The 26,552-nt window shown below is 43.8% G+C and overlaps 1 pseudogene; it reads right to left on the reverse strand.

Moving 5' to 3' along the window:
- Nucleotides 1-21,219, reverse strand: part of LOC137383604 (cytochrome P450 3A9-like) — a 46,706-nt pseudogene extending 25,487 nt beyond the window's left edge.
- Between the last annotated feature and the right edge of the window lie 5,333 nt (nt 21,220-26,552).

Below are 26,552 nucleotides of genomic sequence, written 5' to 3' on the forward strand. Positions count from 1 at the left end.
GAAAAATAAATAAAATGATTTAAATTCCTCATAAGGATAAAATACAACCCTCAGAGAAAAAAATTCTCCTCATCTCATTTTTAAATGGGAGACCCCTAATTTTTAAACTGTGCCCTTAGTTCCAGAGTACCCCACAAGGGGAAATGTCCTCTCTGCATCTACCCTGTCATGTTCCCTCAGGATCTTGTGTGTTTGAATAAGATCACTTCTCATTTTTTAAAACTCCAATGAATACAGACCCAACACCGGCTCAACCTTTCCACATACAATAACCCCTTCATCCCAGAAATCAGTTGAGTGAATCTTCTCTGAAGGGGGAGGGTGAACAGCCAGTGGTCGTGGGTACATATTGATAGAAACAACGTAGGTAAAAAAAAAATAGGTGAGGTCCTAAAGGCAGAATATGGGGAGTTAGGAAGTTAGTTGAAAAGTAGGACCTCAAAGGTAGTGATCTCAGGATTACTACCAGTGCCACGTGCTAGTCAGAGTAGAAATAGCAGGATATATCAGATGAATACGTGGTTGAAGAGATGGTGTGAGGGGGAGGGTTTTAGATTCCTGGGACATTGGGACTGCTTCTGGGGGAGGTGGGACCAGTACAAACTGGACAGGTTACACCTGGGCAGGACCGGGACAGATGTCCTAGGGGGTGTATTTGTTAGAGTGGTTGGGCAGGGTTTAAACTAAAATGACAGGGGATGGGAAACTTTGCAAGGAGTCGGAGGAGGGGGGGATCAAGGACAAGAACAAAAGACAGTAAGGGGAATAAGAAAAGTGATAGGCAGAGAAATCAATGGCCAGAATCAAACAGGGCCACAGTGACAAATAGTGGGAAGAGGACAAGTAATGTTAAAAAGTCAAGCCTTAAGGCTTTGTGCCTTAACGCGTGTAGCATTCGCAATAAAGTGGATGAATTAATCGTGAAAATAGATGTAAACGGGTATGATATAGTCAGGATTACGGAGACTTGGCTGCAGGGTGACCAGGGATAGGAAATGAACATCCAGGGGTATTCACTATTTAGGAAGGACAGACAAAAACTAAAAGGCAGTGCAGCTGCATTGCTGGTTAAAGAGGAAATTAACGCAATAGTGAGGATGAATATTAGCTCTGACGATGTAGAATCTGTATGGGTAGAGTTGAGAATCACTAAGGGGCAAAAAATATTAGTGGGGGTTGTATATAGACCCCCAAACTGTAGTGGTGATGTTGGGAATGGCATTAAACAGGAAATTAGAGACACATGCGATAAAGGAACATCTGTAATTATGGGTGAGTTTAATCTGCATATAGATTGGGAAAATCAAATTAGTCACAATACCGTAGAGGAGGAATTCATGGAGTATATATATGGGATGGTTTTTCTGGGCCAATACGTTGATGAACCAGCTAGAGAACAGGCCATCCTAGACTGGGTATTGTGTAATGAGAGAGGAATAATTGACAATCTACTTGTGCGAGACACCTTGGGGATGAGCAGCCATGATATGATAGAATTCTTCATCAAGATGGAGAGTGACATCGTTGATTCTGAATCTAGGGCCCTGAATCATAATAAAGGAAACTACGAAGGTATGAGGCACGAGTTGGCTATGGTAGATTGGGAAACATTACCTAAAGGGATGACGGTGGATAGGCAATGGCAAACATTCAAAGAGCGCATGGATGAACTGCAACAATTGTTTATTCCTGTCTGGCGCAAAAATAAAATGGGAAAGGTAGCCAAACCATGGCTTACAGGGGAAGTTAGCGATAGCATTAGATCCAAGGAAGAGGCACACAAATTCGCCAGAAAAAAACAACAGACCTGAGGATTGTGAGCAGTTTAGAATTCAGTAAAGGAGGACCAAGGGTTTGATTGAGAAGGGGAAAATAGAGTACAAGAGTAAGCTTGAGGGGAACATAAAAACTGACTGTAAATGTTTCTATAGGTATGTGACGAGAAAATATTGGTGAAGACAAATGTAGGTCCTTTACAGTCAGAAACAGGGGAATTTATTATGGGGAACAAAGAAATGGCTGACTAACTAAATGCATACTTTGGTTCTGTCTTCACAAAGGAGGACACAAATAACATACCAGAAATGTCAGGGAACACAGGGATTAGTGAGAGACAGGAACTGAAGGAAATCAGTATTAGTGAATAATGATGTTGGGGAAATTGATGGGATTGAAGGCCGATAAATCCCTAGGGCCTGATAATCTACAGCCCAGAGTCCATAAGAAAGTGGCCCTAGAAATAGTGGATGCATTCGTGGTCATCTTTCAAGATTCTATAGACTCTGGAACAGTTCCTACAGATTGGAGGGTAGCTAATGTAACCCCACTATTTAAAAAGGGAGGTAGAGAGAAAGCAGGGAATTATACACCAGTCAGCCTGATGTCAGTAGTGGAGAAAATTCTAGAGTCCATTATCAAAGATTTTATAGCAAAGCACTTGGGGGAGAACAGTGGTAGAATTGGACAGAGTCAGCATGGATTTATGAAAGGGAAATCATGCTCGACAAATCTACTAGAATTCTTCGAGGATGTAACTAGTAGAGTTGATAAGGGGGAGCCAGTGGATGTGGTTTATTTGGACTTTCAGAAGGCTTTCGACAAAGTCCCACATAAGAAGTTAGCGTGTAAAATTAAAGCGCATGGGATTGGGGGTGGTGTATTGCGATGGATAGAAAATTGGTTGGCAGACGGGAAACAAAGAGTAGGAATAAACGGGTCTTTTTCCGAATGGCAGGCAGTGACTAGTGGGGTACCGCAGGAATTGGTGCTAGGACCCCAGCTATTCACAATATATATTAATGATTTGATGAGGTAACTAAATGTAATATCTCCAAATTTACAGATGACGCAAAAGTGGGAGGGAGGGTGAATTGTGAGGAGGATTCAGAGAGGCTTCAGGGAGATTTGGACAAGTTGAGTGAGTGGGCAAATGCATGGCAGATGCAGTATAATGTGGATAAATGTGAGGTTATCCACTTCGGTAGCAAAAACAGGAAGGCAGATTATTATCTGAACGGCTATAAACTGAGAGAGGGGAATATGCAATGAGACCTAGGTGTTCTCCTACACCAGTCACTGAAGGTAAGCATGCAGGTGCAACAGGCGGTAAAATGGGCAAATGGCATGTTGGCCTTCTTAGCGAGAGGATTCGAGTACAGGAGCAGGGATGTCTTGCTGAAATTATACAGAGCCTTGGTGAGGCCACACCTGGAATATTGTGTGCAGTTTTGGTCTCCTTATCTGAGCAAGGATTTTCTTGCTATAGAAGGAGTGCAGCGAAGGTTTACCAGACTGATTCCTGGGATGGCGAGACTGACGCATGAGAAGAGATTGAGTCGGTTAGGATTATATTCGCTGGAGTTCAGAAGAGTGAGGGGCGAATCTCATAGAAACTTATAAAATTCTAACAGGACTTGACAGGGTAGATGCAGGAAGGATGTTCCCAATGGTGGGGGAGTCCAGAACTAGGGGTCATAGTCTAAGAATATGGGGTAAACCTTTCAGGACTGAGATGAGGAGAAATCTCTTCACCCAGAGAGTGGTGAACCTGGGGAATTTGCTGCCACAGAAAGCAGTTGAGGCCAAAACATTGTATGTTTTCAAGAAGGAGTTAGATACAGCTCTTGGGGCGAAAAGGATCAAAGGATATGGGAGGAAAGCAGGAACAGGTTACTGAGTTGGATGATCAGCCATGATCATAATGAATGGCGGAGCAGGCTCGAAGGGTCGAATGGCCTACTCCTGCTTCTATTTTCTATGTTTCTAATACAATTATTTTTTTTCTTATGTGAGGACACCAAAACTGTACACAGTACTGCAGATGTGGTCTAACTAAGACCCTGTCCAGCTGTAGCAACACTTCCCTACTTTTGTACTCAATTCCCCTCAGAATAAATGGCAACATTTCATTTGCCTTTATAATCACTTGCTGTATCTGCATACCAACTTTTTTGATTCATGCACCAGGACACCCAGATCCCTCTGTACTGCAGAGCCCTGCAGTCTCTCTCCATTCAAATAATATACTGCTTTTCTATTCTTCCTGCCAAAGTGGACAAGTTCACATTTTCCCACATTATACAGAGCCATATGTGTAGTCTCACCAAAGCCCTACACAATTGTAGCAAGTCTTCCTTATTCTTGTACTCCATTGCCCTTGCAATAAAGGCTAACATGCCATCTGCCTGTACTTGCAAGCTTCTGTGTTCCTTTTACGAGTACACCCAAGTCTCTGAACATCAAAATTTAAAAGTTTCACAGAGTACCAGAGACTGGCAGGCACAGAAATAATCCCACAAAACACGCAGTAGCAGAAAATGACAGTTGGAGAATAAATACGATATTGACATACACCATCATAGATTGACAGATACAAAATGAATGATGTATTAACATACAGTAGCAGAGAAGAACATTTGGAACAATGAGTGCCAGACTCATATACAGCACACTGCGGACAGGTACAGATTCAATTTTGCACCGATGTACAACACCAGAGACTGTGACGTACAGATTTAATCGAACACTCACAAAGTACTGGAGACTGGCAATTACATATTCATTCACACATTTACATACAGTACCAGAGACTGACAAGATTAAAATTAATCCCACAACGACACATAGCAATACAGACTGGCAAATATAAAAATATTCACAGTCTGACAACGTTAACACAGAGAGACACAGAATAGATAAATCTTAAGGGGCTGACTGAAACTTAATAACTCTCACATACACAAGCTGCCTCAATGAGTATCAGATATTGAACTGTGTCATTATCAAACAACTGAAAGCTGGGTTGGTATTTAATGGACAGAAGTTGTGGTAGTAATTCATAAATCAAACAGCTGGAAATTAGCAGGACACTGTAAATGTAAATTGAATTTAGATATTTTGACAAATGCAAGAATTAGGATAGGTGAGGGGTTGGGTGTAGATAGCATTGGTGATCCGGTTACTGAAACTAAACACTGAACACACACGCACACAGATACACAACAATCACTTAAATGAGACTGACAGACACAGATTAAAATAAACATGCCCACACCAGAGACTGACAGATACAGAGCAAGAACGATAGAGAGTGAACCTCAATTTCACGTACAAGAAACTGATGGGTACACAATAAAAAGCGCACTCATCAACTGGAAACTGACAGATACAGAATGAAAAACACGTTAGAAAGTCTTTAAAAAGTTTAAATAAAGATTAAAACCCTCACTCACAGAACAGAAACTGGCATGTACAGAGAATAAAATAAAACCATTGATTGATTTATCTGTGTCAGCCTCTGGTCAGACTCCGATAACAAAGATGGACAAATACAACGTAAAACCCACAGACATCTACCAAAAACAAAGAGGTCCAGAGTAAAATCAATTCCTCCATAACAGAAATTGAAAGGTAGGAATAACACACATACTCAGATAGCAGACATTGACAGGTACAGAAAAAAAACACACAAGTATCAGAAACTGAAAGATGCAGATAAAACACACAGTCGCATCCCAGAAACCAACAGATACAGAGAAGAGCCGCTGCTCACATGATAGAGATTGAATGATACAGAATAAACCCACACTCACATACCCAAAACCTACAGGTACAGATTAAAACTGACACTCATGTACCAGAAACTGACAGGTATAAAGTAAAACCTACTCAAGTAACAGATACTGATAGGTACAGATCAAAAGCCACAACGATATACCAGAAAATGACAAGTACAGAATAAAACAGCAGACGCATACCAGAATCTGGTCGGTATAGAATAAACCCATATTCATTGCCCATAAACTGACAGGTACAGAGTAAAACCTACATTCATATACTATCAACGGACAAGTACAGATTAAATCTGAACAGAAAGTCCATTCCATTCACAGAAATTGATAGGCACATAATAAAAGCAACCCTCACATACGAGAAACTGGCAGATACAGATTGAAACCCAGACTCACATACCAGAAACAGGCAAGTACAGAGTAAAATCCACATTCACATCCCAGAAAATGAGGGCTGCAGAATAAAACACATATTTACACACCAGAGACTTACATACAGAGTGAAATCCATACTGAAATATTGGAAATTGACAGGTATAAAGTGAAAATCTCTCAAGCATACCAGAAACTGGCATGTACAACGAAAACCCTATTCTTATGCATCAGACACTGACAGTTACAGAGTAAAACCCACACACAATTAAGCAGATTCATATACCAGATAGATACAGACTAAAACCCGCACTCTCATATAAGAAACTGACAGGTACAGAATAAAATCTACACTTAGATTCCAATGAATGATATGTATGGAGCACAAAAAAAAAATCACACCCACATGTCAGAAACTGACACAGAAATTAAAAATCACCATCACATCCTGGCCAATGAGAGACACAGTATAAAATCCACACTCATATTCCAGAATAGAACCCATGCTCATATATCAGAGAATGACATACATGGATTAAAAACTACACCCACATATTAGAAATGGAAGGGTACAAGTCAAAGTTCAAATTCCAGACAATGAAAGATAAAAAATGAATCCACACCTATAAACCAGAGAATGAAAGATAAAGATTAAACCCACACACACCAGAAACTGACCATGACAGAGTACAAGCCATACACACATATCTGAAGCTGAAAGATACAGAGTAAGACATTTCTCACATAAAAGAAACTAACAGGTACAGATAACGCCACACTTAAAATCAGAAACTGCCAGATACAGAGAAGCCGTAGACCAGAGATAGAGAATGAAACTCACACTCTCATACCAGAAATTGAATGATAGAATAGAAAAAGAAAGAAAGCAACACTCACCTACCAGAAAAAAACAAAACCATGCTGCCATACCAGAAACTGGCAGGAATGAAGCAAAATCCACACACATTGCAAAAACTGATAGGTACATAACAAAATACAAATTTACATAACAGAAACTGACTGGTACAGTATAAACTCACAAAGCAGAAACTGACAGGTACAGAACAGAGGGTTTACTAGACCAATACCTGGAATGGGCAGGTTGTCTTAAGAGGAAAGGTTGGACAGGCTAGGCTTGTATCCACTGGAGTTTAGAAGAGTAAGAGGTGACTTGACTGAAACACATAAGATCCTGAGGGGTCTTGACAGGGTGGATGTGAAAAGGATGTTTCCTTTTGTGGGAGAATCTAGAACTACGGGACACTATTTTAAAATAAGGGGTCACCCATTTAAAACAGAGATGAGGATAAATTTTTTCTCTGAGGGTCGTGAGTCTTTGGAACTCTCTTCCTCAAAAGCCAATGGAAGCAGAGTCTTTGAATATTTTTAAGGCAAATGTAGATAGATTCTTGATAAGCAAGGCGGCAAAAGATTATCGGGGGGTAGGTGAGAATTTGGAGTCGAGGTTACAATCAGATCAGCCATGATCTTATTGAATGGTGGAGCAGGCTCAAGGGGCCGAGTGGCCTACTCCAGCTCCTAATTCGTATGTTTGTATGTAGGTATGCTCGTATCTAAGTGCATATAAGGTTCTCCAGTATGGAAGCTGTATGTTTATGAGCTGCAATGAGAAGTTATTATGTCCCATCACAACCAGCTGATAAGCAGGTAAAACTGGTTAACACAGAACAATCAATCAGTTCACGGAAGAGTCAGTGAATGTCTCGTTAATTTCACTCCAAGAACAGTGTAAATTAGTGAAAGTGAAAATGATTTGATGGGCTCGGAAAGGTTTGTTGTGGAGGATTGCAGATCTGTAATCAGACAGACAAATTACCCCATTCTTCATGTCGGCAGGTTCATTCAGCTTTGCTTTCTTTTCTGCATTTTTTACAAGATTTTCTATGTAGTGATTGATTATTGAACACATCTGGGGAGGAAAATGTGCAACTAAAGTAAGGGATGTACACAAAGCTGGACTGGACCCAAATATGGTTGTACATATTACTGGAGATTTCATTACATGACCACTTGTCTCCAACACCCCTGCCCCCCTCGCACCCCCCCACTGCCACACTCTGGCCATTGGTCACTTGTCATGTCCATCTCGTGGTGCTCCATCTTCCTATCCAATCAGAAAGTGAACAGACCCTTCATTCCCAGATTGGATAATTTTTGACTGCCAATCAGCATATTATCCCATGTCCAATATTTTTATAACGAGTAAACAAAGTGTCCAAAGAATTCCTTAAATAAAAAGCCCTTCTGATTTTTCTCGAGTTGCTCACTGCTCCTGGAGATTTGTCTCAAATTCCTGGAGACTCCAGGGTAATCCTGGGGGATTAGCAACTTGAGACAAAAATGATCTTGAATTTAGTGAATTCCTTCTTAAAACTCTTGCTCATACTGAGGTTTGTATCCATACTGGCCACCTCAATGAATTCTTGGTCAGGAGTAGATCCCTTCGAAAATTGCTGACTTCACTCTGAAATCAGAAGCAGGCAGACCAGACTATAATAATAATATATAATAATAAGGTTGAATGGTTATCATGTCATTTCTTAGCTCCAGACTTGGCTATTCCAAATCTCTTATTGGCCAGTCTTCCACCTTCAACTCTCCATAAATTTGAACTCAACAAAAACTCTGCCCATGTTCGAACTTGTATCAGGTCCCATTCATTCATCATCACTGCACTCGTACCCTGCATGGTCTCACAATCTTATGTCTCAAATTTAAAATTCTCATCCTGCTATTCAAATCCCTCCATGACCTCGCCCCTCTCTATCTCTGTAAGCTCCTCCGGCTGTACAGTCCTCAGAGATCTCTGCGTTCCCCAATTCTAGCCTCTAGTGCATCATCAATTTTCTTTGTCCCACCATTGGTGGCCTTTCTTCAGCCACCCATTGGGTTTGGTTTTGTTTAAAAACCTTCTTTCGGTACATCTACAAGAAAAAATAAAAGCAAATAACTTGCATTTATATTGTGTCTTTAAATGTAGGAAAAGTCCCAAGGTTGAATCAAAAACAAATGGATGCCAAACCAAAGGAGGAAATATTCAGAGGGGTGGCCTAAGGCTCAGTCAAACAGATGGGATTTAAAAGGAGGAGGGGGAATGTGGAGAGGCAGTGAAGCTAAGGCAGTGAATTCCAGTGTGGAGTCAAGGCAGCTGAAAACATGGCTGCCAACAGTGAGATGAGGGGGATGGAATGGGGAAGATGCACAAAAGGCCAGAGTCAGTGAAACAGAGAGGTCGGTGTTGAGCGGGGGTGCAGTTGGGTGGTGGTGTTGCAGGAGGTTGCAGAGATGGGGAGGAATGAAGCCAAGATGAGATTTAAGCCCAAGGGCAAATATTTACATTGAAGGCACTGGGAGGGATGGGAAGAGCAGTGGTACTTGGTGCAGGATATGGATAGTGGAATTCCAGATGATATGAAGTTTACAGAGTGTGGCAGGGACTGTAGATGATGGTTCATCTTCAGAGGACTCCAGAGGTAATGTTGCATTTCACGGGAAGACAAGCCATTGCTGGAGATGCTCTGGCTACCATCGGATTGGTTAAGAGTGGAACTGCATGAGCGTAGTACTACTCAACTGGACAATAGAGGAGAGGTGGGGAGAACACCTGATTGAGGAGATGCAAACATCAAGCTGCGGAAAAAAGAGTAACACAGATTGAGAGAAAACTCCATAATGGAGGACTTGGGATGTTGGGCATGGGGTGATAGTTAGCAAGGACAAAGGGGCCTGGGGTTTATTGGGGGTAGTGCATGATGACAGCAGTTTTGAAATGGGGAGTGGGGATAAAAGCATTGCTCGAAAAGGAGTGAATTACAATCTCAATGAGCATCGGGGGCAGGAGAGGAAGTTGGGTGGTCAGCAAGTGATGGGAATTGGGTCAAGGGAGCAGGAGGTGGGTCTCATGGATGAGATGAACTTGGAGAGGACATGAGGGGAGAACGAAGGGAAACTAGAAACAGTCTGGGCTCAGGGTTAGTATATGGAGAGGAGCGGGGGTGGGGAGGTGAAGCAGAGGCAGTTGAATGGATGGTCTGAATCTCAGTGACAAAGAATGCCCCGACCTCCTCAGACTTGGAGATGAGGGTGGAGAGGCAGGGAAAGGGGTTTAAGGAGAAGGTTGACATTGCAGATAAAATCCAGGAGTTATCTTTGTTCTCCAGAATGATTCTGGAGCAGTGAAACATTTCTACGCTACTTCACACTCTTCAGCTATAGTCTTCCCATCACTTCAGGATTACCTTGGCAGGCAGAAGCAATCCATGGCTCCTTCAACTCCAAACAGAAACTACTTCCTCACAGCCCTTTCCCAGTCCCCGAAGCCACACCAGGCGTGAAGAACACATGCACTTCATCTGTGAGTCCATCTGCACACTCCTTCAAAACTCAACCATGCATATCCCATACCCATCACCCGGACTTGTTGATCTACACTGGTTGCATCTCCCAATATATAAACCTAAAATCTTATCCACGCCTTCAAATCCCTCCATGGCCTCACCCTACATGACTTTGCAACCTCAGCCTACCTTACATCCCCTCCAATAGGTCAACTCTGGGCTTCTATCTCTCCTTTCCATCATCCAAACATTGGGGAAAGAGCCTCACTTCTACATTCTGGAGGTTTCTGCCATTAAATGCTTTCTTGAAGACCATCTTGTTGATCAATTTTTCAGGTACATCTCCCCTCAAGGATTGGCAGCTGATCCTTTAGAATGTTTCCCTCTTTAAAACATCATTACCACACGATACAGATGAAAGTCTCAGTAATAGTAATCAGACCATAGCATCAGCTGAGACTGTTGGTAATCTGTGACTCAATAATCTAATAACTAGCTGCCCCAGCTGAACCTCAGCATGCAAGAGGAAGGCTTCAATTTTATAATAAGGCTTTCTATGTAAAGATGGTATACTTAACAAATGGCCAGCTAAAGATTGAAACTGTGTCTAGTGAAGCCTGTCTTTGCAGCATTCTAAGTAAGGAGGCAATCAGGTTACCATATGTTTTATAGAATGGTTTTATAAAGGCCAGGAGAGTCAGGTATCTCTGACGAGGTAGTAAAACAGATGGCTGTTAGGCTAAGACAAAGATCACAATTGATGGGAGGCCTTTCAAGGGAACAATCTTAGTTAGGAATAAGGGTGTCTTTTTAATTTACACAAGGAAACGGTAAAGCCGAGATTATCAGAATGTTCTCGAAGTGGTACTGGACATGCTCAAGTGAAGTTAACACAGAGTCTGATCACCTTGAACCCTTGTCGATGTGAACAAGTTGTCTATCAATGTCTTAATTACTTTGTATTTTAACGTCTTATATTATCGTTCCTCCGTGTGTATCAGCAGCTACTCCTTCAACATCATAAGAAGTCAATAATTATTGCATGATTTTGAATCTTGTCTAAATATCTAATCTTACACATCACAAGTAGAAGCACAGAAAAAGGATTCGATCTATTGGGGAGCGGGATTGGGGGTCTTTACCTCTTTCAGTCTCCCACTGTTGAAGTTTGGTGAAAGCACACTCTCTTCTAAAGGTCATTTTCCACAATCAGAATAGACTTTTCCATTGGCCCATCCATACCAAGGTTCTACAGAAAAAGTAGGAAGACAATATCATTTTTTAAATTACCTATGGGGTTCAATTACATATTAATTCATAAACGGAATTCTGCTCAAAATGCACAGTGGACTCAGGCTGCATTGGGAGGGATATTGTGTGTGGAGGAGGGAGAACAATTGGATTGCACTGTGTCTTTTTTGGGGCACAGGACAAGGGCAAAATGTGGCAAGATCTCAGAGTTGTTTCCTGCATCCCAAGGGCCCCTGAAATGCGTCCAATGTAATATTGGACAAGGCGATCCTCAGGCCTCCCTGGTGGCCACTTAATACATCAGCAGGGGCTTAATTCCCATTTTGGACTAATTCCGGAAATCCACCAGAACTGATTCACGTACACTAGGCCTCAGTTCTTTGGTTCCATATGTGGACGAAGCAGAGATCCAGAACTGGACAATCCAGGGGCTGGCAACAAAAGGCACTTTTCTTTGTTGCAAATTACATTAATGTAGAGCCAGCGGGAGCAGGAGTGCACCTTCTGGCTCCACAGCAACACTGCCTGCCCACCTTCCCCCATTCACCCGCTTCCCCCCAACCAAACTACCAAAGAGTCACTGCTGGAATCGCAGGCAATCCATGTCAGTATTCGGCACCCAGCATCAGCAGATCACGAAATTACTCCAATGAAGCCTGAGGCCCAGCTTGGGACAATAATCTGGCCTCTAATTACACTGTCTATTTCAGATCCTAAAATGAGCCGAGCAGAAATCTGGAATTCTCTCATCTAAAATACTGTGGAAGCTGGGACAATTATAAGACTGAGATTAATATTTAAGTTAAGGTATCAAGGAATCATGGAGCCAAGGCAGATAAATTGATTCGAGATACAGATGAGCCATGATGTGATTGAATGGTGGAGCAGGCTCAAGAACATAAAAAATAGGAGCAGGAGAAGCTCATTTGGTCTTTCGAGTGTGTTCCACCATTCAACAAGATCAAGGCTGATCTTCTACCTCAATTCCACCTTCCTGCACGATCCCTATATCCCTTAATTTCCAAAAATCTATTGATCTCTCTCTTGAAGATACTCAACAACAAAACATCCAAGCACTCTGGGGCAGAGAATTCCAAAGATTCCCAACCCTTTAAATGAAGAAATTTCTCCTCATCTCAGGCCTGAATGGGTCGACCCCTTATTCCGAGACGGTGACCCTGTGTTCTAGATTCCCCAGACAGGGGAAACATTTTCTCAGCATCTACCCTGTTAAGACCTTTAAGAATTTTTTATACTTCAATTAGATCACCTCTCATTCTTCTAAACTACAGGGAATATAGGACTAGTCTTTGCTTAGAGGACAGTACCCTCATCCCAGGAACGAGTCTCGTGAACTTTTGTTGTACTCCCTCCAGTCTAAATATGTCCCTCCTGAGGGAAGGAGATCAAAACTGCACACAGTACTCCAGGTGTGGCCTCACCAATGCTATGTACAATGGCACTGAGACTTCTTTATTATTATTCTCTAATCCCTTTATAATGAAAGTTAACGAAACATTTGCTTTCCTTGCTGTACCTGTATGTTAACTTTCTGTGTTTCATGTACAAGACCACCCAGGTCCCCTTGAATGTAAACATTTCCCAATCTCTTCACCATTCAAAAAATATTCTGCTTTTTTATTTTTCCTACCACATTGGATAGCCTCACACTTCATCACATTGTATTCCATCTGCCATGTTCTTGTCTAATCACCTAACCTGTCTATATCCCACTGCAGCCTCTTTGCATCTTCCTCACTGATTACTTTCCCACCTCGCTAACTTTGTTTCGTCAACCAGCTTGGATACATTACACTCAATCCCCTTCATCTATATCATTAATATAGATTGTAAATAGCGGAGGCCCAAGTACTGATACTTGTGATACTCCATTAGCTACAGCCTGCCAATCTGAAAATGCCCCATTTTTCTTACTCCCTGTCTTCTGTTCTTTAATGAATCCTCAATCCATGCTAATATTTTATCCCCAATGGCATGAGTCCTAATTTTGGGTAATACTTTCTTGTGTAGCAACATATTGAATGCTTTTTGAAAATCCAAATACACTTCATCCACTTGTTCCCTGTTATCCATCTTACTAGTTATATCTTAAAAAAACGGATTTTTCAAACACGATTTCTCTTTCATAAATCTGTGTTGTCTCTTCTTTATATCATGAGTTTCTAAGTCTTCTGTGACCATGTCCCTGAGTGTTCCTATATTCCCATCCTCCTAAACTAATTTCTACCCCTTTGTGCCTTGGTGCCATTGGACATTACAGGAAGGATGTGATCACACTAGAGAGGGTATGGAGGAAATTTACGAGAGTGTTGCCAGAACTAGAGAATTTTAGCTATGAGGAAAGATTAGATGGGCTAGAGTTGTTTTCTTTGGAATAGATGAGACTGAGGTGAGATTTAATTCAGGTTTACAAAACTGAGGGGCCTAGATAGAGTGGATAGGAATGACTTATTTCCTTTAGCAGAGAGGTTAATAAGCAGGGGCAAAGTAATTGGCAGAGGGAATAGAGGGAAGTTGAAGCAAAATGTTTTCACCCAGTTCGTGGTAGGGAATCTAGAACTCACTACCTGAAAAGAGTGGTAGAGACAGAAACCCTCATCACATTTTAAAAAAAAACTTTGATATTCATTTGAAGTGCTGTAACCTACAAGGTTACAAACCCAGAGCTAGTAAGTGGGATTAGGCTGGATAACTCTTTTTTGGCTGGCACAGACACGATGGGCCCAATGGCCTCCACCTATGACATAAATTTTATGCATTTCAAGAGGTTACCAGAGTGAGTCACTGACTGTGTAGTGAGGTCAGGTGTACACATTGAACTGCATCATCCTCTCACTGTGGGTTCAGGTTTGGTGTGTTCCTTCCATCGATTTTCTGTATAAATAAACTGTTCCTAAATGAATACCAATTAAGTGCACAGATTTCATTTTAAAACTTAATCTCCACTTCCACCCCCCCGCGCCCACCCCTGCCACAACCCTGCCGTCAACCCTGAACCCCCACCCCATCATCATTTCTCTGCACTATGGCTGCCCACAATGATGTGGTTTACAGCTTTGCAGATAATGTATAAAATGTGTACATTTAATAATTAATTTGCTCTGGTTAACTGCACAAAAGTGAATGTTTCTTGCTCCTCTAAACTGTCAGTTTAATGAATAGCCAGAAATGTGATCATTCTACAGCTGCTCCTCACAGTGTGAATTATTCCCCTTTGGCACCGAGGATTCTAGGGCACAACTTCACATCAAATAATCCCACCTTCCACAAAATTATTTAAATCCCGTTTTTGCCTTTAATTAAAAAAAAATCCATGCTCTAATTGGGATTCCAGGAGGAAGCAGTTGTACAACACACACAGCTGATCAACTCTTGCTAGGACTTGTAGTTTATTGGGTTTCCTTTGCTTGCAAAGAGCAGATGAGAGTTTAGATATTCACAAACAAACTGAAGTATTCCATTTCAATAGATTATTGCCATTGTATGCACCATAGACAGAGTACAAATATAAATCATGGGTTATTAGTTTGCTACATAGCATGAGTTGCACACATCCCTCCAATCTCCACAATAAACATAAAATCAACTGTTGTTTCCATATGTATCCATTTGTTTCACATCATCGGATTTATCACTTCCTCCTCTTGCTATTTTTTCAGTACTATTAATGAAATTACACATTTGAAACCCAAACATTGCCACAACACTCAGTGAGTTGTAAACTATAAATGGGCATTTCACTCTGTTTCCCCCCCACCCCGAAAGAGGAAAAGTCCATCTCCAGGCTTCCATAAAAATAACAGTGATTAGGGTTCTTCACAGACCATGCAGGATATTGTACCTGTTTTCGTTTGCTGTTAATAAATCCCTCTCCTGTGTAACACAAATCAAGCTGTGAAAATTGTGTCAGAATTCAAGACAATTACAGAATCCACTCTCCAAGGTGAGGGGTGCAAGTTCCAAGCAACAAGTCAGATAAAGCTTGGGTGAGATGCACCTTCTACTCTACCTCAATTATATGGTTCAGTCCAAACTTCCAAAGGGCAAACTTGGGCAGGGAATCACTAGGAAGTTGGTTGAACCCAAAGATAGAGCTAGAGGTAGGACACTAACTCACAGCATCGGCCCATTAGGTTTTCCCTATCAAACATATTCTTCTCCCCCCAGACATGCAGCTTTTGTTTCGTAAGCTTGACCTTTACCCTGCATGTCTAGCTGGACCACCAAAGTAAGTCTAAATAGATAAAGAAAACAAGGGCTAATTGTAGTCATGAAAAAAAGCAGTAAAGAGCAAATATCCCTCAGTGCAGGTGAATACTTACCCGTCTGTTGGTAAACAAAGTATAAAACTCTTTTATGAAGACGGTTTTAATCAGGTCAGTATCCATGATGGAGAGAATGGGCTGCCGCCCATCATAAATCCTAAAGGAAAACACAGAAGTGTGACAAAGTGAATCTGGGCATTGGAAAAAGTGCATTGTCTGACTAGGGGAGTGGCCTGGGCAAACCCCACTAATCCAGACTTACTGCAACAACTTTGGGAGCTCTTGACAGCCAGGTCTCCATCACTATAATGACATCACATGAGCATTTGTAGATATATCCTTACTATAATAATGGCCAATGTCTCAAATTTCAGTATTTAATCCAGGCTGTAGTTACACTGCAACCAGATCAATGGGAAGCAGTCTTGTTTCACGTTGGTATTGCAGCTGCAGCACAAGTGCAGCCCGAGTCAGGAGTTAGACTCCAACTGACACCAGAATGAAGATGAGCAACCTCGCTCTGCTTCAATTCAGACCCTGACAACCAATTTACAATCCACAGGTTTCCTGTAAGTGCAAAGCCAAAACTGCACTTGTTCAATTTATAGGAGTTAAAACTCCAATTGTTCTGCCCTGCTAATTGCCAGAGTCACAGATCCTGTGTGAAATTGCAGGGACAGGGTATTCACATAATTGGGACATGCCACCAGAAATTAACTGCAGAATGTATCTAAAACTTTTGTCACCGGTTTTCCCTCCCAACAGCGAGCCCGACTGACAGGCCGCAGCCAAGGAGCCGACAGCAGGTAGGGAAAAAAGGACATAGTGTGGGGAGGGAGGGGGGAGAGACAGACAGTATAGCATTGGAATAGTTGATGTCCAGGATACCCAGTCAAAAATGGGTTATAAATAAAATGCATGTAAAGAAATGGAGGCACGTAGCCTCCTTAAAAGCTTTTACCACATGACCCACCCCGAGAGTACATTCGTTGCCCCCACCTACCCAAACACCGCTCCTCCCCGCCACCCCCCGCCCCCCACCCCCCACCACCTCCCCCACCCACAACGCCTGGGAAGATCTCCCAGACACAATCCCTTGCTGTAGGGAGCACGGACAGAAGATTCAGGCAACCCTCCCACCCACTGCCAGAATTTTTGGCAATAGTGGAAATGGGCCAATTCCCAGCAGAGTGGGGCTTCACCCCCATCTTTCCAGTTCCTTGAAGGGAGAAGTGCCCCACCTGTGTCTAAACCCAAACAGAGTGAATTTCAGACTCAGTGTAAATGCACCATTGGAGACATTTCTTCAGTTTGAATGTTTGCAAAGGAACCAAATCTATTAAGGTTTAACAACCCCTCCCTGCTGAAAACTGCACAACTCAATATAAATGTAACATCCTTGAGCGCAATGATGAAAGTGAAGGTACTCCTGCCAACAGTGTACAACAATGTAAATATACATGGCATTTAGGAAGGTCAGGAAGCTAGGAAAAGGTGGATCGGTAGCTCTGTTAGTTAATGATGGTATTAGCGCAATAGAGAGAGATGAGCTAAGTTTAGGAGACCAGGATGTAAAAACAGTTTGGGTAGAGATGAGAAATCATAAAGGCAAAAAGTCACTTGTGGGAGTGGTGTACAGGCCACCGAACACACTGTGGGACGGGGTACAAAGGAAGAAATAATGGCAGCTTGTCAGAAAGGTACAGCGATAATTAAGGGGGATTTTAACCTACAGATCGACTGGAAAAATCAGATGGGCAGAGGTAGAAAGTTGAGGAGGACAAAGGATGTTTTCGGGATAATTTCTTGGAACAATACGTTCTGAAGCCAACCAGGGAGCAGGCTATATTAGACCTGGTGTTGTGCAATGAGACAAGAATTTTTTTAAAATTCATTCATGGGATGTGGGCGTCACTGGCCAGGCCAGCATTTATTGCCCATCCCTAATTGCCCTTGAGAAGGTGGTGGTGAGCTGCCTTCTTGAACCGCTGCAGTCCATTTGGGGTAGATATACCCACAGTGCTGTTGAGAAGGGAGTTCCAGGATTTTGACCCAGCGACAGTAAAGGAACGGCGACATAGTTCCAAGTCAGGATGGTGTGTGACTTGGAGGGGAACTTGCAGGTTGTGGTGTTCCCATGTATTTGCTGCCCTTCTCCTTCTAGTTTTTAGAGGTCGGGGGTTTGGAAGCTGCAGTCTAAGGAGCCCTGGTGCATTGCTGCAGTGCATCTTGTAGATGGTACACACTGCTGCCACTGTGCATCGGTGGTGGACGGAGTGAATGTTTGTAGATGGGGTGCCAATCAAGCGGGCTGCTTTGTCCTGGATGGTGTCGAGCTTCTTGAGTGTTGTTGGAGCTGCACCCATCCACGCAAGTGGAGAGTATTCCATCACACTCCTGATTTGTGCCTTGTAGATGGTGGACAGGCTTTGGGGAGTCAGGAGGGGAGTTACTCGCCTCAGGATTCCTAGCCTCTGACCTGCTCTTGTAGCCCCGGTATTTATATGGCTACTCCAGTTCAGTTTCTGATCAATAGTAGCCCCGAGGATGTTGATTGTGGGGGATTCAGCGACAGTAATGCTGTTGAATGTCAAGGGTAGATGGTTAGATTCTCTCTTGTTGGAGATGGTCATTGCCTGGCACTTGTGTGGCGCGAATGTTACTTGCCACTTATCAGCCCAAGCCTGGATATTGTCCAGGTCTTGCTGCATTTTGACATGGACTGCTTCAGTATCTGAGGAGTCACGAATGGTGCTGAACATTGTGCAATCATCAGTGAACATCCCCACTTCTGACCTGATGATTGAAAGAAGGTCATTGATGAAGCAGCTGAAGATGATTGGGCCTAGGACACTACCCTGAGGAACTCCTGCAGTGATGTCCTGGAGCTCAGATGATTGACCTCCAACAACCACAACCATCTTCCTTTGTGCTAGGTATGACTCCAGCCAGCGGAGGGTTTTCCCTGATTCCCATTGATCTCAGTTTTGCTAGGGCTCCTTGATGCCATACTCGGTCAAATGCTGCCTTGATGTCAAGGGCAGTCACTCTCACCTCACCTCTTGAGTTCAACTCTTTTGTCCATGTTTGAACCAAGGCTGTAATGAGGTCAGGAGCTGAGTGGCCCTGGCGCAACCCAAACTGAGCGTCACTGAGCAGGTTATTGCTAAGGAAGTGCCGCTTGATGGCACTGTTGATGACACCTTCCATTACTGTACTGATGATTGAGAGTAGGCTGATGGGGCGGTAATTGGCCGGGTTGGACTTGTCCTGCTTTTTGTGTACAGGACATACCTGGGCAATTTTCCACATTGCAGGGTAGATGCCAGTGTTGTAGCTGTACTGGAACAGCTTGGCTAGGGGTGCAGCAAGTACTGGAACACAGTTCTTCAGTACTATTGCCAGAGTACCGTCAGGACCCATAGCTTTTGCAGTATCCAGTGCCTTCAGTCATTTCTTGCTATCACGTGGATTGAATCGAATTGGCTGAAGTCTGGCTCTGTGATGTTGGGGACTTCAGGAGGTGGCCAAGATGGATATTCAACTCGGCACTTCTGGCTGAAGATTGTTGCAAATGCTTCAGCCTTACCCTTCGCACTGATTTGCTGGGCTCCCCCATCATTGAGGATGGGGATATTTGTGGAGCCACCTCCTCCAGTTAGTTGTTTAATTGTCCACCACCATTCACGGCTGGATGTGGCAGGACTGCAGAGCTTAGATCTGATCCATTTGTTATGGGATCACTTCGCTCTGTCTATCGCATGCTGCTTACGCAGTTTGGGCATGCAAGTAGTCCTGGGTTGTAGCTTCACCAGGTTGACACCTCATTTTGAGGTATGCCTGGTGCTGCTCCTGGCATGCCCTCCTGCACTCTTCATTGAACCACGGTTGGTCTCCTGGCTTGATGGTAATGGTAGAGTGGGGGATATGCCGGGCCGTGAGGTTACAGATTGTGGTTGAGTACAATTCTGCTGCTGCTGATGGCCCACAGCGCCTCATGGATGCCCAGTTTTGCATTGCTAGATCTGTTTGAAATCTATCCCATTTAGCACGGTGATAGTGCCACACAACACGATGGAGGGTATCCTCAATGTGAAGGCGGGACTTCGTCTCCACAAGGACTGTGCGGTGGTCACTCCTACCAATACTGTCATGGACAGAAGTATCTGCGGCAGGCAGATTGGTGAGGACGAGGTCAAGTATGTTTTTCCCTCGTGTTGGTTCCCCCACCACCTGCCGCAGACCCAGTCTAACAGCTATGTCCTTTCGGACTCGGCCAGCTCGGTCAGTAGTGGTGCTATCGAGACATTGAAGTCACCCACCCAGAGTACATTTTGTGCCCTTGCCACCCTCAGTGCTTCCTCCAAGTGGTGTTCAACATGGAGGAGTACTGAGTCATCAGCTGAGGGTGGGCGGTAGGTGATAATCAGTAGGAGGTTACCTTGCCCATGTTTGACCTGATGACATGAGACTTCATGAAGTCCGGAGGCGATGTTGAGGACTCCCAGGGCAACTCCCTCCCTACTGTATACCAGTGTGCCACCACCTCTGGTAGGTCTGTCCTGCCGGTGGGACAGGACATACCCAGGGATGGTGATGGCAGTGTCTGGGACATTGTCTGTAAGGTCTGATTCCGTGAGTATGACTATGTCAGGCTGTTGCTTGACTAGTCTGTGGGACAGCTCTCCCAACTTTGGCACAAGCCCCCAGATGTTAGTAAGAAGGACTTTGCAGGGTCAACAAGGCTGGGTTTGCCGTTGTCATTTCTGGTGCCGAGGTCGATGCCGGGTGGTCCGTCCGGTTTCATTCCTTTTTATTGACTTTGTAGCGGTTAGGTACAACTGAATGGCTTGCTAGGCCATTTCAGAGGGCATGTAAGAGTCAACCACATTGCTGTGGGTCTGGAGTCACATGTTTGTGCATGGGATGACAATCAAGCAGGCTGCTTTGTCCTGGATGGTGTCGAGCTTCTTGAGTGTTGTTGGAGCTGCACCCATCCTGGCAAGTGGACAGTATTCCATCACGCTCCTGATTTGTGCCTTGTAGATGGTGGACAGGCTTTGGGAAGTCAGGAGGTGAGTTACTCACCGCAGGATTCCTAGCCTCTAACCTGCTCTTGTAGCCACGGTATTTATATGGCTACTCCAGTTCAGTTTCTGGTCAAAGGTAACCCCTATGATGTTGATAGTGTGGAATTCAGCGATGGTAATGCAGCTGAATGTCAAGGGGAGATGGTTAGATTCTCTCTTGTTGGAGATGGTCATTGCCTGGCACCAATGTTACTTGTCACCTTTCAGCCCAAGCTTGAATATCGTCCAACTCTTGCTGCATTTCTACACGGACTGCTTCAGTATCTGAGGAGTCATGAATGGTGCTGAACATTGTGCAATCATCAGCAAACATCCCCTTTCTGCCCTTATGATTGAAGGAAGGTCATTGATGAAGCAGTTGAAGATGGTTGGGTCTAGGACACTACCCTGAGGAACTCCTGCAGTGATGTCCTGGAGCTGAAATGATTGACCTCCAACAACCGCAACCATCTTCCTTTGCACTAGGTATGACTGAAACCGAGGAGAGTTTTCCCCCGGATTCCCATTGACGTCAGTTTTGCTAGGGCTCCTTGATGCCATACTCGGTTAAATGCTGCTTTGATGTCAAGGGCAGTCACTCTCACCTCTTGAGTTCAGCTCTTTTGTCCATGTTTGAACCAAGGCTGCAATGAGTTCAGGAGCTGAGTGGCCCTGGCGGGACCCAAACTGAGCGTCACTGAGCAGTTATTGCTAAGCAAGTACCGCTTGATCGCACTGTCGATGACACCTTCCATCACTTTACTGATGATTGAGAGTAGGGTGATGGGGCGGTAATTGGTCGGGTTGGACTTGTCCTGCTTTTTGTGTACAGGACATACCTGGGCAATTTTTCACATTGCTAGGAAGATGCCAGTGTTGTAGCTGTACTGGAACAGCTTGGCTAGGGACGCGGCAAATTCCGGGGCACAGGTCTTCAGTACTATTGCTGGAATATTGTCAGGGCCCATAGCCTTTGCAGTATCCAGTGCCTTCAGTCGTTTCTTAATATCACGCGGAGTGAATTGAATTGGCTGAAGTCTGGCATCTGTGATGCTGGGGACCTCAGGAGGAGGCCAAGATGGATATTCAACTCGGGACTTCTGGCTGAAGATTGCTGTAAATGCTTCAGCCTCATCTGTGGCACTGATGTGCTGGGCTCCCCCATCATTGAGGATGGGGATATTTGTGGAGGTACCTCCTCCAGTTAGTTGTTTAATTGTCCACCACCATTCACGGCTGGATGTGGCGGGACTGCAGAGCTTAGATCCGATCCGTTGATTATGGGATCGCTTAGCTCTGTTTATTGCATGCTGCTTATGAAGTTTGGAACACAAGCAGTCCTGTGTTGTAGCTTCACCAGGTTGACACCTCATTTTGAGGTATGCCTTCCTGCACTCTTCATTGAACCAAGGTTGGTCTCCTGGCTTGATGGTAACGGTAGAGTGGGGAATATGCCAGACTGTGAGTTACAGATTGTGTTTGAGTACAATTCTGCTGCTGCTGATGGTCCACAGTGCCTCATGGATGCCCAGTTTTGCACTGCTAGATCTGTTCGAAATCTATCCCATTTAGCACGGTGATAGTGCCACACAACATGATGAGAGGTATCCTCAATGTGAAGGCGGGACTTAGTCTCCAAAAGAATTGTGCGATGGTTACTCCTACCAATACTGTCATTGACAGATGCATCTGTGGCAGGCAGATTGGTGAGGACAAGGTCAAGTATGTTTTTCCGTCGTGTTAGTTCCCCCACCACCTGCCGCATACCCAGTCTAGCAGATATGTCCTTTCGGACTCGGCCAGCTCAGTCAGTAGTGGTGCTACCGCGGTAGCCACTCTTGGTGATGGACATTGAAGTCCCCCATGCAAAGTACATTCTGCGCCCTTGCCACCCTCATCCAAGTGGTGTTCAGCATGGAGGAGTACTGACTCATCAGCTGAGGGAGGATGGTAGGTGGTAATCAGCAGGAGGTTTCCTTGCCCATGTTTGACCTGATGCCCTGAAATATTTGGTTACATGTTGTCAAATGGGGCTGTAGTTTCTCTCACACCACTACTTTAGGAATGTTAATCTCCAAGACCGTGTGATTGTTGGTGAAGCTTGCACAGTGCAAATTTCTGTTACTGCTTGTTGCAAAGTTCCCTGTCTGTACACGTGTTAACCCCTTAACTACTGCTTCCACAATACCTGGCGTTCACCATTCAGGTTCTGGCACATTATTCATTCTCATCTCTAGTGTGACAGTGGACATCTGGGATTTCCCTCTGCCTCTTGTTCTTGCTGAGTTCTGACTCTAAATTTGTTGGGTTTGATTAGTTTTGGATTTGTAACTTGATCTTTCGGTTCTTCAGTGGGTAAATCCATACTGACCTTTTAATTTTTTTCTGATTTTCACAAGTGTGGTTCACTTCAGGGTATGTTACCTTCCCTTTTCCTTTTACTTCAGGAGATGGGCACTTTCCTAATCTGTCCCATGTCCTCTGGGACACTACTGCTTGTAGGTGTTTGTCCAGCTTCCACTGCACTCCGCTGTGGCACTTCAACTAGGTGAAGCATCTCCCTCACGCTTGGCTTTCCTGTTTGGCAAATTTCTCCACCCTATTTAAATCTTTAAGAATGGTTTCAGCCAACCATATATGGGTTGTCTTTCCTTCAATGTTTGCAGCTTTTATCTTAGCTTCTTTAAATCTTTTTGGCTCTATCTGGGCCCTTTTAAATTCCTCTGGCTCTTTTGCCTCCTGTTTGAATTTTTGGTCTCCCCACCCCTCTGCATCTGTACAGAGTTTTGTTTGCTCCTCTCAGTTTCTCCAGTCTTCGTGGATTGTTCTGGACCCTCTGGGTACAATACTGTGCTTCCTGCCAAGTCATTGCCCAGTAATAGGTCCACCCCCAGCATGGGTAAGCTCGGAATGAATCCGACTGTCACTACCCCGGTGACCAACTTAGTCTGTGGATAGATTTTAAGTAAGGGAACCGTCAAGCATTTGCCAGTAAGCCCTTTTACTAATACCATGTTATTTGTTCTGCTTTCCAGTGGTATTTCTGTCAGTTTGGCTGCCAGAAGTGTTTGAAAACATCCAGCAACCCTGAGGATGGCTGTCACTTTGTCTGGTGCCTGGGACACAAAAAGGAATCAGTTTCCCTTTGTGTAAAAAGTTTTGATATGTGCTCTGCTCTTCAGTTATATCAGAACACAGGCTTACTACTTTTAAAGCCACAGACATAGGCTTGACTGCAGCACCTCCTGCTGATATTTTGGCATACCAACAATTTTCCTGGATATGCCCAGATTTGCCACACTGGAAACATATCGAGTGGACCCCTACTGATTTATCCCCTGGGTTCCTTCTTTTAAAAGTTAAAGACAGGTCGGGTTTTCCTCCCCTGCTCTCCTTTTCTCTCAAGCTCATTTCTGCTTCCTTTGCTCTCCTTTTCTCTCAAGCTCATTTCTGCTTCCTTTGCATCCCTGCTATCTTTCCCTAGCTTGAATGGTTTACTAGACCCAAATTTATTCTGAGTTAGGGATTTGTGTATTAATTCATAGTCGTTGGCCATTATAGCTGCTTCCTTTACCTTTGTGACTCTTTGTTCTTCGATGTAGGTTCTTATACTACTTTGGATGTTATTTTGAAATTCTTCCAGCAACAGCACTTTTCTCAAATTTTCATATGAGGGTTCTAGCTTAAGAGATCATATCCAGCGATCAAAAGCCATATGTTTAATTCTTTCAAATTCAATGTAAAAGTCTGTGTGGGTCTTTTCCAGGTGGGTCAGAATTTCTGTCTATATGCTTCCAGTACCAGCTCATATGCATTTAGAATTACAGTTTTAGTTGTTCATAATCAGAGGAACTTCTGATAACAGGAAAAAAGCTTCACAAGGCTCCCCATGAACTCGCCTCGTAAGAGGGGAGTCCAAAATTCTTTCAGCCATTTTAGCCTGCTTTATTATGAAGAGCAAGTTAGTGTAGATCAAGCAAATGTTAAAGGATAACTCATAATCCTTGTATGTGTCACACTTGGAAGCAACATTAAGATGGGGAGGGGGTGGTACAAAAGTAATCCACCTCACTCTCCTGTCCCTCTACCCTGCAGCAGCTCGTGCTGCTCTGCCTGGCCTCATCTCCTCCTCACATTCCTCCTGCAGATCAACGAGGACCCCTAGCAAGATGTCAATGACATTTCTCTTGGTGACTCCAACAAAGTGCCCAATAAGGTAGACTAGCACAGCACTCACTCTTTTTTACGTGAAGTCCCCAGAGAATTTCTAAAATAAATGTTGATAGAATGTTGGTGAAAACTTGACAGAAAGTGTCCCAGAAAGTTTTAAGTACATGGCACCATGGCTGGTTCAGCTGCACAAGGAAGACTGGAAGAGCAATAGTGACAGGAGATTCGATGGTTACAGGAATAGACAGGTGTTTTTGTGGCTGAGGACATGAATGCAGGATGGTGTGTTGCCTTCCTGCTGCCAGGGTTCAGGATCAAACTGAACAGCTACAGAGCACCCTGAAGGGGGAGGGTGAACAGCCAGCAGTCGTGGTCCACATCGGTAGCAACATAGGTAGGAAGAGAGATGTGGTCCTGCAGAAAGAGTTTAGTGAGCTAGGTAAGAAGCTAGCAAGCAGGACCTCAAAAATAGTAATCTCCGGATTACTCCCAATGCCATGTGCAAATGAGTATAGAAATAGGAGGATAGTGTAGATGAATGCGTAGCTGAAAAGATGGTACAGAAGGGAGGGCTTTCGATGCCTGGGACACTGGGACCAGTTCTGGAGGAGATGGGACCTGTACAGACCGGATTACACTCTATATTAATGACTTGGATCAAGAGACAGTGAGTAATGTATCTGGGTTTGCTGATCATACAAAGTTCAGTGGAAAGGTAAGTTGCGGTGAGGTCATAGAGAGGCTGCAAAGAGATATAGACAGGTTAAGTGAGTAGGCAACAAGATGGCAACTGTAGTATGATGTAGGGAAGTGTGAAGTTGTTCACTTTGGTCGTAAAAATAGAAAAGCAGAATATTGCTTTAAAAGGTGTGAAACTGGTAAGTGTTGCTGTTCAGAGAGACTTGGGGGTACTCGTACAAGGATCGCACAAAGTTAGCATGCAGGTGCAGCAGGCTATTAGAAAGGCAAATGGTATGTTGGCCTTTATTGCAAGGGGATTGGAGTACAGGAATAAAGAAGTCTTATTAAAATTGTACGGGGCTTTGGTGAGACCGCACCTGGAATACTGTGTGCAGTTTTGGTCTCCATATTTAAGAAAGGATATACTTGTACTGGAGGCAGTGCAGCAAAGATTTACTAAATTGGTCCCGGGGTGAGGGGGTTCTCCTATGATGGGAGGCGGAATAAATTGGGCCTATATTCCCTGGAGTTTAGAAGAATGAGAGGTGATCTAATTGAGACATACAAGATTCTGAAAGAGCTTGATAGGGTAGAAGCTGTGAGATTGTTCCCTCTGGTCAGGGAATCTAGAACACGGGGACACAGTCTCAGGATAAGGGATCAATCATTCAGGTCTGAGATGAGGATAAATTACCTCACTCAAAGGGTTGTGAATCTTTGGAATTCTCTACCCCAGAGGGTTGTGGATGCTCCATCGTTGAGTACATTTAAGGCTGGGATAGATAGATTTTTGGT

Source organism: Heterodontus francisci, chromosome 24 (genome assembly GCF_036365525.1).
Source record: "Heterodontus francisci isolate sHetFra1 chromosome 24, sHetFra1.hap1, whole genome shotgun sequence".
In the NCBI taxonomy this organism is placed as follows: Eukaryota; Metazoa; Chordata; class Chondrichthyes; order Heterodontiformes; family Heterodontidae; genus Heterodontus; species Heterodontus francisci.